Source organism: Canis lupus, chromosome 19, assembly GCF_048164855.1.
Source record: "Canis lupus baileyi chromosome 19, mCanLup2.hap1, whole genome shotgun sequence".
Lineage (NCBI taxonomy): Eukaryota > Metazoa > Chordata > Mammalia > Carnivora > Canidae > Canis > Canis lupus.
The window spans coordinates 11,928,920-11,940,961 of record NC_132856.1 but is presented as its reverse complement, the minus strand read 5'-3'; the positions used below and the strand labels follow the sequence as shown (position 1 = coordinate 11,940,961).

At 40.1% G+C, this 12,042-nt stretch overlaps 1 protein-coding gene and 1 long non-coding RNA gene across 14 annotated transcripts in view; one reads left to right on the top strand and one right to left on the bottom strand.

Moving 5' to 3' along the window:
• The window catches only part of GRM7 (glutamate metabotropic receptor 7), an 849,841-nt gene that overhangs the window by 705,234 nt on the left and 132,565 nt on the right, over positions 1 to 12,042 (top strand). The gene's annotated exons all lie outside the window — the stretch shown is intronic.
• The window catches only part of LOC140611270 (uncharacterized), a 62,900-nt gene continuing 57,349 nt past the window's right edge, over positions 6,492 to 12,042 (bottom strand). For 6 of the 7 annotated variants that reach the window (XR_012012546.1, XR_012012552.1, XR_012012550.1 and 3 more), the window contains 2 exons: positions 9,791 to 9,968; positions 6,492 to 8,654 (listed from right to left, as the gene is read on the bottom strand). This is a non-coding gene — a long non-coding RNA (uncharacterized lncRNA). Of the gene's footprint in view, positions 8,655 to 8,761; positions 9,969 to 12,042 lie in introns of all 7 variants that reach the window. The other variant, XR_012012548.1, reaches the window with a different exon arrangement.

Here is a 12,042-nt window from a genome sequence, read left to right as displayed (position 1 = left end):
GAGGGCATGTGATGTAATGAGCACTGGGTATTATATAAGACTGATGGATCACTGACCTCTACCTCTGAAACCAATAATACATTATATGTTAATTAATTGAATTTAAATAAAATAAAAAAATAATTCCTATAATGAAGCCTCCATAAAAACTTAAGGGGACAGGATTTGGAGAGCCTCTAGGTTGATGAATACTTTGAGATTTGGAGAGAATGGCATGATCTGAGGGGAGGGAATCTCTGTGCCCTTTCCTCATACCTACGCACTATGCATCTCTTCCATCAGGCTGTTCTAAGTTATATCCTTAAAAACAAAACAAAAACAAGGATCCCATGGGTGGCTCAGTTGGTTAAGTATCTGACTTGTGGTTTCAGCTCAAGTCAAGATCTCAGGGGTTATGGGATCGAGCCCTGTGTCAATCAGGCTCCCCACTCAGCAAGGAGTCAGCCTAAAGATTCTCACCTCTCCCCCTCCCCACACTTGTGAGCATGTGCATGCTCTGCCTCTCAAATAGATAAATAAGTCTTAAAAAAAAAAAAAAAACGGGATACCTGGGTGGCATAGTGGTTTGGCGCCTGCCTTGGCCAGGGCGCGATCCTGGAGACCCAGGATCGAATCCCACATCGGGCTTCCGGTGCATGGAGCCTGCTTCTCCCTCTGCCTGTGTCTCTGCCTCTCTCTCTCTCTCTCTGTGTGACTATCATAAATAAATAAAAATTTACAAAAAAAAAAAAAACAGAAAGAAAACAAACCAAAAAACTCAGTAATGTAGTAAGTAAAATGTTTCTCAGTTCTATTAACACTCTAGCAAATTAATCAAACCTAAGGAAGATGTTGTTAGAACCTCTAATCTATAGCCTATAGGTCAGAAGCACAGGTGACAACCTGGGCTTGAGATAGCATCTAAAGTAGGGGTGGAACGGTGCAGTCTTATGGGACTGAGCCCTTAACCTGTGGAGTCAGTTGCAGTCTCCAAGTAGAAAATGTCAGAATTGAGTTGAATTGTAGGATACCCAGCAGGTCTCAAAGCCTTGCTTGGTAATGGGTGTGGGGGTGGAAATCCACATATCAGAATTGAGTGCAGAACCTTTTATAATTAATATGTGAAATTTTATCCTGGAGTGACAGACAGTGGTTACCAGTGATGATTTAAGTGGATTTTCCTGTATTTAGACTTTTAGATCCATGATGTTATATAACCCAAAGGATGAAGAAGACAGAGACCAGTCTCTTGGAGAAAAACATTGAATCAGACCTGGTATCCAGCTGTCCCCCCTCCCCTTTACTTCCCTTTCAGTAAAGGAGCCAAACAAATCTCCCATACCAGGAAGTGTTAGCTGGGATCTGAGAATTGGGATCCTGCTCCCTTCCCTGTTCCATAGGATGGTTGGTGAGGAGGAGACCTGGGAACACTGCCTCCAGTCTACACCCTCTGTCTCCGGGTAGGGAGAAACCTACAGGAGAGACTACAACACAGTAGCTGTTGATTTTTATTATGGGTATTGGTAAGAATGGCTTTGAAGGGTATATACTACAAATATTGTCTGTACACAATTTCCCTGGTTTTGTGTATCCTTGGTGTGTTGCTGCCCCTCCGGTTTCTTCCAAGGATAATAATGGGTTTCTGGCTTTTGAATTGTAAGCATTTCCCACTGAATAAAGCTGTCCTCAGCTGACTGGCTCTTGGATCTTAGAATCATGGTGTATGCCATCTGCTGTGGAATTGTGCAATCTCAGATAGCCAAGTTTGTTCACCTGTGCCTTTGGTAGCTTTCTACCCTAATTTAGTACCACATTTAGCTCTCTAGGTATGACTGAGTTTGACCATAAAGTTGTTAGGAAGTCAGTGCATCAAGAAGTGAGCAACCTGGGGTACCTGGCTCAATGGATGAGCATCTGCCTTTGGCTCAGGTGGTGGTCCCAGGGTCCTGGGATCAGTCCTGCATCAGGCTTCCCAAAGGGAGCCTGCTTCTCCCTCTCCTTATGTTTCTGCCTCTCTCTATCTATCATGAATAAATAAATAAAATTGAAAAAAAAAAGAAGTGAGCAACCTCGAAAAAAAATAAAAGAAAAAGATCTAATTACAGACTTTAAAGAGGGATCATGTGGAATTTCTCAACTCTGATTGAACAAAAGTCACACTGTTGTGTGATTCATGCACATGGGATGGTAAGGAAGAGAAGGATATACAGCAGACAACAAAGAAATTACAGGGCAAAACTGAGAGTACACCACGGCAAGGAATGTAAAGGACAAGTCAGTACCACTAAATTAACAATTCCTTGAGATTCTCAAATATCCATGCACTTGAAGGAGGAACCTCAATCAGGCACAGTTCCAGCTGATTGGGTTACCAATAAAAATCTGTTGATGGCCAACTGAAACAGGAAGTCCTATTTTCTTTCTTATACTGCAGGCTCTCCAGCTTCACATTAGATTTTAACGTGAATAAAAAAAAAAGATTTTAATGTGATAACACTTTTCTGATTTATCACTTTCAGGAAGCTAATTTGTTTCCAATGAGGCTTGATTTATATATAATAAGTCAGTTGTTCACACCTGGAATATTCTGGCCAACCTCCCCAAAGCCCCAGATCAGCTTGTAGTGATTGAGTCTTCACATCAAAGACTAGATATTTAAACTGGCTAAATCTTCCAATTCGATCAAGTCCATTGTGTTTCTCTGGTAACCTTCCCAGTGTCCTGTCAAAGTGACTAGGTTGGGCCACCACAGCCAAATTGCATTGTTGTTGAGCAAGGGCCACTGTCTGATGCTGGACCAAATGCCAGCTGAATGGAGTGCTTAGTGCTTAGTTTTAACCCAGAAATTAAGATAATTAATTATCTCTTTGTTTAATGTTCCAGATCTTGAGTTATAAAAGTATCCTGTGCATTTTTTTTTTAAAGAAATTTAATCAAGAGGCAAGGAACCACATAGATAATACCAATTTGCATAGTGAAATTCAATCTAATTCTTCATTTCTTTTTCCCAGAATCCTTGCTGGGTACACAGGAGTAGGAATAAGTGTTTTATCTGAATTTGGCACTTGTGTGTTAATTTCAAAATTGGGACATTACCCAGTTAGATTGTAGTGGGGAACAGGCTCAGAATCTTCAGATTTTCCACTGTTGAATATATGGCACAAAAGCTAACAAACAACAAGCAGAGGAAAACAGCTGACAGGAAATGAACCCGATACTGTAGGAATGCTTATGGCAGAGGAAACTCACCATCTGATTCTAGGGTTAGAGCTGTGTGGATGATTGGTAAGTGAGCTCGTTAAATTTTAGATACTAATAAAGAGCTTTGGGAAATGGAAGGGGCTATTGTTTCATTTTGTCATAGAAATCCAGTTTCCCACTACAGCTGTTAGGAAAGGAAAATGTGAGGGAATGATTCTTTAACAGTGATGCTGGCAATCAGTTGGCCTGATACAAAAGTACTGGTTTCTGTAATGGGTCCTCAGGTGCCTACAATTGAAAATTGTCTCTCTAACATGTCTGTGTACTCCCATTCAGCTTTATGTTCCAACTGATTGCTTGGCTTATAATCAACTGTCAATTTTTTGATCCAATGCTTCCCATTGCACAGGTCTAAAAATACCAGGTTAGTAGATGTACCTACACAGCAAATGTGAAAGATTTTTGTCCCCCATAACAACACTATCTTTTTTCTTGCAATGCCTACTACCCCTGAGCTAGATATTCTCAGAAAGAACGTTTTTATATAGTTTCTTAATCTTTTAGAGTGACCCTTGTTACTTAGGAGTTGATTTTTAAGTGCCTGTAATATGTCAGGCCCTGAGACCCCAACAACTGGGAATCATATCCCTCTCTCTCTCTCTCTCTTTTTTTTTTTTAAAAGGAATTCTCCGGTGGCTTTCCATTGACATCAGTAGTAGTAGTATTAGTATGAATATTAGTATTGCCTCTCTGTCACCATCTAAATTATAGCATTTAAACTCTTCCTTAGAGTCTATGAGATCTAGAACAAGGGTCACAAACTACGGCTGGTGGGCCAAATCCAACCAGCTGCTTGTTTTCATAAATAAAGTTTTATTGGAACATAGCCATGTTCATTCATTTACGTGCTGCCAATGGCTGCTTTCATGCTACAAGGACAGAGCTGAGCAGTTGTGGCAGAGGTTGTATGGCCCACAAGGCAGGAAATACTTACAGTCGGGACTTTTACCAAAAAGTGTGTTGTTCCTGCCTTAGATGATGGGGTGCCTTCTCATCTTTCTGACTCATTTCCTATGTTTCTCATGCTTGCTGATTTCTCTTCATCTTGCTGATATTAACTCCTGCCCCTGAATATACTGTGACCATTTTCTTCCCAGGACCTTTATACAGGATGTGCCATGTGTCAAGGATGCTATCACTGAAAACTTTTCTTTCTCATCATTCAGATTTCAACTTCTAGACTTATCTTGGAGGGGTTCCATTTCAGCTTCTCTCTGAGCTCAAGTTCTTTCCAACTCAGTTACATCCTATTTCTTCCTGCCTTCCATCAATAACTAGTGTCAGTAATTGTTTTGTTTACATACTTTTTGCCTGCATCTCTTCATAAACATAAGTACCTTATGTGTAAGAACTTGTTTTTTCTCGTTCTACTCTGGATTCCTGAGGCCCCAAATAGTGACTGGCATTTGTAAATACCCAGTAAATTTCAATGTGTGGGATAAATGAATTAATCTATTTTGGAGTAAGATGCAACCCCTGCCTTCAATAAAAACCATCAGAAAGTAGCTCTATTGCAAAAAATGAGGGAGATTGGTCTTGCTAGAGCAGTATGTTCATGAAAACTGCACAGACAAGGCAAATTTTCAGAGATGATAAGCACTCTCAGAGAGGCTTTCTAAACTGCAGGAACTGATTGTGGAAGCCATTTATGGAAATTAATTACCAATTCATATATAAATATATCCAACCTCAAACCATTTTTTTAGTCTTCAGGATACTAGAGATGAAAAAAAATCCAATAATATACATAGTGGTGAAGGAAAGTGGACATTATTATTAACTATCATTAATGGATGATTAAATCTGTTTTTCTTTTTTCTAATTGAAATATGTAAACATGAACATATAATGTATGTTCATTATAAACTTGAACATACAAGTTTATAATATGATATACAAGTTTATAATATAATATAATATAATATAATATAATATAATATAATATATGTTTTACATATAAACTTGAACATACAAGGAACATTGTGTACAGTTAAGATACACCACATGTTAATTTGATATACTATATGTTATGATTGCAATTTTAGCAATATTTAAGACCTCTATAACATCACTAAACTGATCAAGTCATAAGGAGGGCCTGTTTAATGCTATGCACCAAGAGCTTTTATAATATAAATGACTTTTGACCTAGTAGTTCCATTTCTAAGGAGTTTAGGATAAGGAAGAAATTGGAAACATTTTCAAAGATGGAGGTAACAGAATGTTCATCAGAATCTAAACGTCTGGCTATCGGGAAGTTGTTAAATGCATTGTAGATCTTCCATACAATGTACTTCTGGGGAGTGTTAAAAATTATGATGCAAATTATTAAGTCTGGAATACCAAAGGTTGAGCATTCTCTATGCATCAATATCTAGACTGAACACTTTGTATATATTTTCCCATTAAAACTCTATACCAAACCCTAAATAGATGTCAACATCCACCCATTTACAAATGAGAAAACAGAGGCTTATAGAGGGTAAGTGACTCTGGTCCCAGAGATGGGAAAGGACAAAGAAATTTATTGATCAAGGCCTGTCTCACATAACCACCATATTCAGGGTGTGGACACTGACAGCAGATATAGTCATTTCTGATACCCTGGACAAATTACTTGATCTTTTCGCTCCTAGTTTCCTTTGTTGTAAAATGAGAATGACTAATATTTATCTCAAAAGGTTACCATGAGGATTGAATGAGTTAAATAATCACATATGTGCACATGTGTCAGGCACTATTGTATATGCTGAGGAGGCAGCAGGAAATGAAGGAGATGTATTTCCCAGTCTATACTCCAGTAATGCAGTGGAGGGAGGAAAGACTTTAAATAGATGAAAAAGAAAAAGAATGTTAGACTATGGCAAATAAGATGAAGAAAGCAAAGGGAAATGGAAGTGCCAGGATGGGGGAGATGGTGTTTGCAATTTTGAATTGGTGTTCAGAGAAGTCTCCAATGAGAAGATAACCTTTGGGCAGAAATTTAAAGAAGCAAACCATGAGGTGCTCTAGAAGAGCATTCTAAGTAAAGGGAACAGCAAGTGAAAGATCCTAAGGCAGAAATATCTCAGGAAGAGCTGAGAAATAATAAGGAGGACAATATAAATAAGGAGAGACATAGTAGTTGATGGGGATACAAGAATAGAAAACAAGTCACCAGTTCATGTAGAATCAGATTGCATGAAGTAGGAAGGCTCTAGAGAGTTATGTATGGAGGCAAAATGATCTGACATCAGTTTTGAAAGGTTCAGCATAACACACGTTTATTTCATATAAAGTACTCAGAACAGTGCCTGGTACATGTTAAATGTTCAATAAAGAGTATACATTTTTATTTGTGTAATTAGCATTATCATCTATCTACTAGTTTCAATATGTTTTCCAAAATTTCTTTAGGACTACTATATGTTGTAAAAGAATCAGAAAAACTTCATCTTCACATATCCCCTTATATACCTGTGTACATGCCATTTCCTCATTGCTCAAGAGAAGGTAGTTAGTGCTAGAAAATACAAGGAAACCAAAGTCTTGTACCAACCCTGTCCTGATTGGTGCCTAGGAGCATGTAAATTTGAATAGACCTCAGCAGGCTAGTAACTTCATTCCTGGGACCAGCCATTAGGGTTGCCATATGTAATTATGCAACAATGCAAATATAGGATCTAGGAAGACCACAGAAGAACTTTTAAAATGGGTATATCTTCCAGATCTGATTCAACAACAACAATTTTGCATTCAAAATACAATTTTGATGAGATCCTCGTTTATGGCAACTGCCCCACAAGATTCCTCCTTTGGAATTTATAAAGTACAACTTAAGTGGCAGCTCATGAAAGAATGGTTCCATATTTATAGACTTCTTTTCTCCTGACTTTCTGTCTTTGTCCAGTTTGCTGTTTCTGACAGTTTCCAATTTCAAACATTCATTGTTTGGATGTTCATTCATCCATCCACAAATATTTATTGAATGTCTAACATATGTCAGATACTTTTCTAGATGTCAGGGATGGAACAGTAAGAATAAGACAATTCTGTGACCTCAGGGAAATTCTACTCTGATGGAAAAGTGAGACAGTATTCAGATAAATACATAACAACAGGAAGAAATGGAGGAAATAAAAGCATGCCCAGAATAGACCTTGCAGGGGCTCTTGTTTAAGATAGGAATAGTCAGTGAGGACTTCTTGGAAGAGGCACTGTTCAAGCAGAAATCTGCATGAAATGAGATTAGCAGAGGCCAAGTTGCCAAGGAACAGCATGGGCAAAGTTGCTCAGAGTATGATGGCTGGAGAAATAGAAGCTGGAGTGTAGAGAATGGAAGTAGGAAGTGGGGTCAGGGAGGGAGACGAGGATGTTCAGGCAGGGCTGTAGAATCCATTCAGAGCAAAATGGAAAACAACAGGAGACTTGAGAGTCTGAATGATGTTTTAGAAAGACCACTTGGGCTGCTTGTAATGAAAAAAACTGTAGAGGGATAGAAGCAGGGTCAGAGAGGCAGATAGCAGTTTGAGAAGCACATGTACATTTGATAGAACTTTTGCAACTATGTTCTTGACATAATTCATGGAATAAAAAGTTGAAATGAAAGTGGTTTATAGCATAAGTGTCTCCATTTCCTCCCTTTGGGGAACCCGCTTTATCAGATCAGTTCAGTAGGCAAGGTTCTGTAACTTCCCTGAAGTAGGCAAATTCTATAGGTAATGACCCAGGATTAAGAACCTTAACTCCTAATCTTTTTCTTCTGAAAAGAGGTGAGTTTTTAGGCCCCACACACCTGCCCAGTGGCCATCTGAGATAGTTTCTGACAGCAAATGAGCCTCCCATGTATGTCCTCCTCCCCCATTCATTCATATTTTACAGAGAACCTTGATGTTCCACATGCCACATATCAGGATCACAATATTGGGTCATGCACAGTGCCAGGGCTCTGCTATTTGTACAGACTATGATGGAAATGTCACTCCATGCAGTTGTACAGTGTGTAGCCTGCACAGCTGTACCTTGTAGCTTGCCACTGTGCTAGCCATTGGAAATAAAAATGACCAAGAGGTAATATTTTCGGTTTACTGAGAGCCTATGTTATAGTGATTATCCTTGTCTTGGCTTTCTAATGAGTCCATTTGCTTATTAGCACCTTTTCTGTAAAGACAAAAGTGGCTATACTGACAGCAGGGTGCATTTTCAAAAGGCAAAACCTCTAAGCCTGTCTCTTAGACAGGCCTCCAGCAGTATTCATTCTGAAAACCCATCAGAAACATTTCAGATCAAAGCAGGTAACAGAGTTGAGTTGCAGCCAGGGCTGATCTGAGATTCTAGACACATCCCTGAGCACCATCTGGGCCTCTGCTGAAACATCTGCAGGCTCTTCTCAAAGCTCAGGGCCCTCACACCATGAGCAAGATGAGATACACAATCTAGGAGAAACCAGCAGATGGTGAGTTGCCTGACCTCTCACGGGGCTAAAAGTGTCAACACAACATCATTGTAGAAGGAAGGGTAGAGTCATTTTCTATACCCTGACCTTTCTTTCTCTCCCTTTATCTTTCTCTCTCTGTGTTTCTGTTGCTGTCCACATTTTCTTATTTTATGTTCTGTGGTGTCTTCTGCAAAGGAATGATTTATTTAGTCATTTGGCTTATTGATTGATTGATTCATTCAATATATATTTAGGACTATCAACACTATGCCTGGCATTATCTAGGCCTTGAAGGGGGAACAAAATTGACAAGGTTAGAGCTTTCATTTTAGTGAGAAAAATACAGTTGACAGATAATTTCAGATAGTCCTATGTGCTCTGAAGAAACTAAAACAGGCGAATGAGAATTAAGAGTGGCTGGGGAAAGCAGTTCTCCTTCAGGTTGGTAGTCATAGAAGGCTTCAGTAAGGAGGTGACAGTTGCACTGACTTAGCGATGAGAAAAATCCAGATAGCAAACATAATCTGTTAAACTCATTCACACTGAGGTGCCCAGATACTTCCTCTCCTTTCTTCCTATTCCTCCCCCTCTGCCTTTTTTTGGTCAAATACTTGTTGAGCATCCACTTTAGGAAATAAAAAAATTAAAGAGTCAAATTTTCTCTTTTTATGGCACTTTCATGCTGGTGCAGAGGCCGATATTTCACTAGCAAATGAACAAGTAGTATCAATCGCTTAAATGTTGTAACATGATGGGTTGGAGAGAGAGCAGGTGATCAGGGAAGGCTTCTGTGGGCAGTGTCATTTGTGCAGAGAACAAGAAGAGAGCAAGAAACTGTGAATACATTTGGGAGTAGGGGTGGACAGTGGGGAGGAGGGCTCCAGACAAAGGGATAACCAAATGCAAGGGCAGGCGCTGAGGCAGAGGAATGATTGGCAAGAGAAAGAGCCAGGAGGCTCATGTGTCTACTGTGCAGCAGGTAGGAGGGGATCATAGAGGGGCAGGAACCTGATAATTTAGCCATGGGCCATAGTGAGGAATTCCAATTTTACTCTACATTTTATGGGGAGTTATTGGAATGTTTTGAGCAAGAGAATGACACGATCTGATCCATGCTTTACAAAGACTACCTGCCTGTTACGAGTAGAACAGACTCTAGGTGTAAAAGTAGAAGCAGAGAGGTGAGTCAGCGACAATGACTGCAATCCAGACATGAGTTGATGATCTCCTGGGCTGGACAAATACAGGTTGAGGTGTTGAATGTGGCTTGACTGAAGACGAGAAGATGGCCTGGACAGAATTTGTTGACTGCCTTTATAGGGGGTATAAACAAGAGAGAAATCCAAATGAGTCCCATGGTTGTGTTGTGAACAGCTAGGTGGGTGGCAATGTCATTTCCTATAAAGGAAGAGACTATGGAAGAGGCAGATTTGGTGCAGGGATGGTTTGATTTTGGACATGTTAACTTTAAGATGGCTGTGAAAGATGGTGAATATGTCAGTTAGGAGTTGTATTTCCAATTCTGGAATTCAGGAGAGATGCTGGGAGTTAGCAGGTTACAAATGATACATTAAGCCTGAAGACTCAGTGAGGTCCTTTAGGCATGATGGTAGGCAGGGAAGGCAGAGGAATGATACTGAGGATGATCCCATATTTAGAACTAGGGAAGGAGGGAGAAGTGGCAAAAAGCCGCAGGAGAACCTGCAGGTAGAGAGGAGGAGAACCATTTCCCAGATACCCAGAAAAGAAAGGGTTGGGAGGAGGAGGGAATCACTGAATGCTACTGAAAAGTTGAGAAAGATGCACACTGAGAGGTGAACATGGGCTTTGGGCAATGAGATCATCACAGAAAGCCTTGGAGCAGGGTTGGCTGGAGTGGCAGATGTGAAAGCTTGGTTAGAGTAGATGTGAGACAGGATGGGAGGGGAGAAAGTTGTGTCAGTGAGTATAGTAATGGCTTTCAAGGGGTTGACTATAATGGTTCTATAAACAACCCAAAAGTAGCTGCAAAGACCCAAGTGGTAGGTAGTGGTTAGAAGCTTAAGGGACAGTATTTTCAAATGTTTGGATGGTAAAGACAAATGATCTTGCAGAGAGAAAACTTAACCCTTAGTAGAGTGGAAAAAAAAAAAAAACCCTTAGTAGAGTGGAATGTATTCATTTGCTTACTTGTTTTATACAATCTTTCAAAAACGTAAAGACCATTCTTAGCTTGTGAGCAATACAAAAATATGCAGATATGGCCCACAGGCCATAGTTTGCTGAGCCCTGCAATCCAGCTGACTGCTAGGCTATCTTCCTTGACTGGAATTGGATACTGTTGCTATTAGCACATCAATTCCTGGGACTGTTGTGTATGTGGAGGTAGGATGCCTCCAACCATTAGGTGGGATATTTTGTAGGGCTTCTGATCTAGGATCCCTTTGTGTCATGGTGGAGGATGAGAATTTTAAAAATGTGTTATCTGCTTCGGGCCACGGATAGTGTGAGAAGTTAGAACTGCAACTGTCATCGAACAGATCCAATAGTGCTTGCAGATACTAGGAAAGGAGGAAAGCTAGCACAGGAAGCAGCATAATCTCCAGTCAATCAGGACACATCACAGGTGAACAATGAGGCAGTCTGGGGATAGAAAACACTCTGAGACAGCAAGGCTCTCCCTTCTGTTTCTACTTCCTACTCCCCTGAACAGACAGAGTGAGGGGGAGTTCACTTTCAGCAAGTCTAGAGGACAAATTCCCCTTAACTGTGGGATGCATGTGTTTGAAGTTTGAACCTTGTTCAGCCATGAAATTTGCCTGCAAATCGGAACCTTCTCTGAATCTCACAAGGCTGTTCTTTAGTTCTCGGTATTTAACGTATCACAGATAAAGAACACAAAGCTGGGGGATTGAGGGAGGATCAGTGACCACAAAACGCTTGGCTAAATGTCAGTGTTGGCTTGTATTAGTTAGTGTAGGCTGGGATATGATGCAGTAAATGATGAATCGCCATATTCTAGTGGCTGTTGACGAGGTAAGGTGTGAAGAAAGGTTGGGCAGCCCTTCTCCATCTTCCAGGGCTGCTATCTGTAACCTACAATTTCTGAGATTGCAATAGCATGAGAGGGGCGAGAGAATATCTGAGGGATGTGATGTCACAATAATGTGTCCTTTGGTAACACAGGCACACTCCACTTACAAGCTCCACCCATTTATCTAGCATTCTCCCTTACAAAGACACAATGTTCCCAACCCCTACAGTAGAGGAAATAAACTTTCTTTAAATCATTCTTATCAGTTACGTATGGGGTCTCATGTTCATGAGCTTTGATCACAAGGGTATTGAAGTTGTCCTTCATATGATATTAAATCAAATAGGGCTTTTTAATCCTTGAAACAATTGTA